Genomic DNA, 5,132 nt, shown 5'->3' with positions numbered 1-5,132 from the left:
GGGACCTGACTCCCCATCCTACCCCCATTGCTCCCTGTCCCCTGACTGCCCCAACCTCTATCCACACCCCCGCCCCCTGACAGCCCCCCCGAGACTCCCACGCTTATCAAACCGCCCCCTGCTCCCCGTCCCCTGACTGCCCTCGGGACCCCCTGCCCCTTATTCAACGCCCCTGCTCCCCGGCCCCTTACCATGCTGTTCAGAGCAGCAGGAGCTCGCAGCCCCACTGACTGGCCAGAGCCAGCCACACCGCCCGCACTGTCCAGCAAGAGCAACGGGCCAGAGCGCTGGTGGCGGGCAAGCTGAGGCTGCAGCGGAGGGAGAACAGCAGGGGAGGGGCCGGGGCTAGAACCTCAGAGTTACAAACACCTTGGGAATGGAGATTGTTCATAATTCTGAACAAAAGGTTATGGTGGTTCTTTCAAAAGTTTACAACTGAACATTGACTTAATACAGCTTTGAAACTTTACTATGCAGAAGAAAAATGCTGCTATTAACCAACTTAATTTAAATGAAACAAGCACAGAAACATTTTCCTTGGCTTGTCAAATCTTTTTTTTCAAAACTTTACTTTTTTTTTTAATAGTTTACGTTTAATACAGTACTGTGCTGTATTTGCTTTTTATTTTATTTTTTTTGTCTCTGCGTCTGCCTTATTGCATACTTCTGCTCCCAAATGAGGTGTATGGTTGACCAGTCAGTTCATAAGTTTGGGGTTTGTAACTCTCAGTTTCTATTGTCCATGTTTAAGAAGAGCGGCTATTAAACTCAACCAGAAAGAAAGCAGTATACATCAGGAAACTTTTTTTTAAAAAGCACCAGTGACAACGTACATTACTGTTAAATCCCAGTGGTTTGGGGAACATCTCAATCTTTTGACTAACCAGGTGTTTAGATAATTGGAAGTGCTATTTTGAGGTGCACTGTCACTGATACAGAAATACAGGGAACAGAGGGAGTAATGGTAATGTTAGCGTCGTACTTTGTACTTTATTAAAAAGAGTAAAAAAATAACTTTATTGAGACTTGCTATAAAAAATATAAATCTGTTGATTAGAGCTTACAGATGCAAAGAGGCTAATTGAGAAGTTGTGTGTGTGATGAACTAACATAAGGCTACAAGATGGACACACTGTAGATTTGGGTAATTAGGATATTTGGATAAAGGGAATTTGGATAATTGGAATTATATTACAAAACCAAGCTCAGAAATTAAGTTGATAGTTACATGTCTTATACATGTCCATAGGTCCCTGAGCACTTGAGTGAGGGTTAGGATTAAAAATAATAATATTGATAACAGCCTGGTTCTCCTTGTAAGGTAGCGTATTATATATATGAAGCTAAAATTGATATATTTAAGGACACTAAAATTATAACATTGTCTGAGCTTTTATACTTTATAGCTTTTTATGTATTTATTGAGCTGCCTGGAGTATTTGCTTTCAAAGTCACTGATACTTATAACACACCAAATGCATGCTTGAATGGTTCTATTTGCCCCATTCTATTTTACATGACAGAAGAATGTGAGGACTGGGTGCGCATGAAAGAGGTACTATAGTGACTCTGAAAGACATTGTGGTCTTTGCAAATCAATAAGAATCTTGCATGCTTTCTGAGTATTTCCTGAAGGTATTTCTTGAACTTTTCACCCACAAAAGCATAGATCACTGGGTTCAGGCAGCAGTGGATGAAGGAGATAGTTTCAGTCACCTGCAGGGCCAGGTCTAGGCTTTTGCTTGTCTCGCAGACAACTATGATGTGCAGGCTTCGCAAAGAGTCTAGAAAAAGTGCAATGTTGAAGGGTGCCCAGAAGAGGAAAAACACAACCACAACAACGAAAACCAGCTTCATTGCTTTATACTTGTTTCGGTTCATGCATCTCTGCAGATTTTTCAAGATGTGGGAGTAGCAGAAAATGAGAATGCCAAGTGGGATCAAGAGACCCAAAACATTGACTTTAGAATTGGTTACAAGTTTCCAAGCAGCCCTATTATCCTGGTAATAAGGAGCACACTTCATAATGCCATCTTCATTCAGTTCTTGGATAAAGAAAATATTTGGTATTGAAGCTAAAATGGCCACTGACCAAACGGCAAGGCTTATAACAATGCTGAGCATGGTTGTTCGAACTTTCCGAGCATACACAGCATGGACGATAGCTAAGTACCTGTCTATGCTCATGAGGGTTATGAAGAATATGCTGCTATAGAAGCCAATGTAGTAAATTCCACATATTGTTTTACACATTGCGTTTCCAAAAGTCCATTGGTCTGAAGTATAATGAGCCAGGAAGGGGAGGGATAAAACAAAAAGCAGGTCACAGATGGAAGGTTCAGCAAATACACATCAGTCATACACATCAGTTTCTTGCAAACTATCAGAACGCAAATGACCAAGCTGTTTCCCACCAGGCCGAACATGAACACCACACAGTAAAGAAATGGAAAAATAATAATGATCCAAGGATCTTGATATTCTGTGTGCTGCAGACGGAGCCCAACTCAGGATAATAATCATCATAAAAAGTGGAGAGAAGATTTGACTCAGTTGAATAATTCATCATGAGGTGACCTATTTAAGAACACAGAATTTAATACAATCCAACAATCCTATTTTTTAGTTAGTATCTAGGCACAATTCTGCCCTGATACCCCACACAACCCCACTGAAGTCAACAGGGTTGCACAGGCTGTAAAGGGGTAGAATTTGGTTCTGAGGACAGGCTAGCCTGTTCAGGTAAAAGAACACTTTGCTCTGTGACATTATTTAATTGAAATATAATCATGCAAATCATTATTTCTACCATGGTTATATACCTGCAACTAATCTTATAAAGAGTGTAACACATGGCTGGAAAGGGTTAAGCATCCTGCAGGCTAATCAGCCTGTAGAGACATGTTAGAAATGATAATTAAGGCCATTCGATGCTAGATAGGTTTGCATTGCAAAGTTCTAGCCTATCTTGTTAAAGTTAGGGGTGATACTAATTGTATATGTGTACTCATAAATGTTAGCCATGTAAACGGACAGTTCCTGTCTGTCACTATAGCTATGGATTCAGAGATCAAAAGGGAATATGAACATTTAGATGAATCTTGGGTGAAGTAATGTCATTGTCTATATGTCTCTGAAGTTTGTGATAGACTGTCTAAATGAATAAATTGCCCTATGTTAATTTGTGTAACTAATTACTGGTGGTGTTTAGGAAGCAGAAGGTTACATCAAAAGCCTATTGTTTGCCCAGGACTGTATGGCCAAATGGATGCTAGAACACTGTATAAAAAGACCCTTGAGTCTTGATGCTGTCATCTCAGATCTGCTTGATGCTTTAATGCAGGGGAAGCTTAAGCCACAAGATTGAGATCCCAGTTCTGACTGGTCCGCCCTGAATATAATATTGGACATTGGACTATAACCTGTGGACTAAAATCTAAAAGAATGCTTTGCTACTATAAAGCTTACCATCTCTGCTATGACTCTGAACTTCATGTATATTGATCTTTTAACCAAACTCTCTTTTCATTTTAAATAAATTTTATTTTAGTTAATAAGAATTAGTTGTAAGCATGTTTTTGGGTAAGATCTGGAATATTCATTAACCTGGGAGGCAATGTGTCCGGTCCTTTGGGATTGGTAGAACTTTTCTACATGATTAAATGAGTAGGGCTGTCAATTAATCACAGTTATCTCATGCGATTAACTAAAAGAAATTAATCGTGATTAATCGCACTGTTAAACAATAGAATACCAATTGAAATGTATTAAATATTTTTTGGATATTTTTCTACATTTTCAAATATATTGATTTCTATTACAACACAGAATACAAAGTGTACAGTGCTCACTTTATATTATTCTTTTTATTACAAATATTTGAATTGTAAAAATGATAAACAAAAGAAATAGTATTTTTCAATTCACCTCATACAAGTACTCTAGTGCAATCTCTTTATCATGAAAGTGCAACTTACAAATGTAGATTTTTTTGTTACATAACTGCTTTCAAAAACAAAATAATGTAAAACTTTAGAGCCTAGAAGTGCACTCAGTCCTACTTCTTGTTCAGCCAATCGCTAAGACGAACAAGTTTGTTTACATTTACAGGAGATGTTGCTGTCTGTTTCTTATTTACAATGTCACCTGAAAGTGAGAACAGGTATTTGCATGGCATTTTTGTCACTGGCGTTGCTAGGTATTTATGTGCCAGATATGCTAAACATTCATATGCCCCTTCATGCTTCAGCCACCATTCCAGAGGATATGTTTCCATGCTGATGATGCTCATTAAAATATAATGCCTTAATTAAATTTGTGACTGAACTCGTTGTCTTCGGCTCTGTTTTACCTGTATTCAGCCATGTATTTCATGTTATAGCAGTCTCAGGTGATGACCCAGCACATGTTCATTTTAAGAACGCTTTCACAGCAGATTTGACAAAACACAAAGAAGATACCAATGTGAGATTTCTAAAAATAGCTAGAGCACTCGACCCAAGGTTTAAGAATTAGAAGTGCCTTCCAAAATCTAAGAGGGATGAGTAGTGGAACATGCTTTCAGAAGTCTTAAAAGAGCAACTTTCAGATAAGGAAACTACAGAATCTGACCACCAAAACAGAAAATCAATCTTTTGCTGGTGGCATCTGACCTAGATGAGGAAAACGAACATGCATCAGTCCGCTTTGCTTTGGATCATTATCAAACAGAACCCATCATCAGCATGGATGCATGTCCTGTGGAATGGTGGTTGAAGATGAAGGGACATATGAATCTTTAACACATCTGGCACATAAATATCTTGCAACAGCAGCTACAACAGTGCCATGTGAACACCTGTTTCTCACTTTCAGGTGACACAGTAAACGAGAAGCGGGCAGCATTATCTCCTGCAAATTGTAACCAAGTTTGTTTGGCTGAGTGATTGGCTGAAGTAGGACTGAGTGGATTTCTGGCTCTAAAGTTTTACATTGTTTTATTTTTCAATGCAGATATTTTTTGTACATAATTCTACATTTGTAAGCTCAACTTTCATGATAAAGAGATTGCACTACAGTACTTATATGAGGTGAATTGAAAAATACTATTTATTTTTTTTTACAGTGAAAATATTTGTAATAAAAATATAAAG

At 38.3% G+C, this 5,132-nt stretch overlaps 1 pseudogene; it reads right to left on the bottom strand.

The window, feature by feature from the left end:
* Window positions 1–1,512: 1,512 nt before the first annotated feature.
* On the bottom strand, window positions 1,513–2,566 carry LOC144260171 (C-C chemokine receptor type 8-like; annotated as a pseudogene).
* Between the last annotated feature and the right edge of the window lie 2,566 nt (window positions 2,567–5,132).

The sequence above is a fragment of the Eretmochelys imbricata genome, chromosome 2 (genome assembly GCF_965152235.1).
Source record: "Eretmochelys imbricata isolate rEreImb1 chromosome 2, rEreImb1.hap1, whole genome shotgun sequence".
Taxonomy (NCBI): domain Eukaryota; kingdom Metazoa; phylum Chordata; order Testudines; family Cheloniidae; genus Eretmochelys; species Eretmochelys imbricata.
The sequence above is the reverse complement of the archived record's forward strand: the minus strand, read 5'-3'. Positions and strand labels throughout refer to the sequence as shown.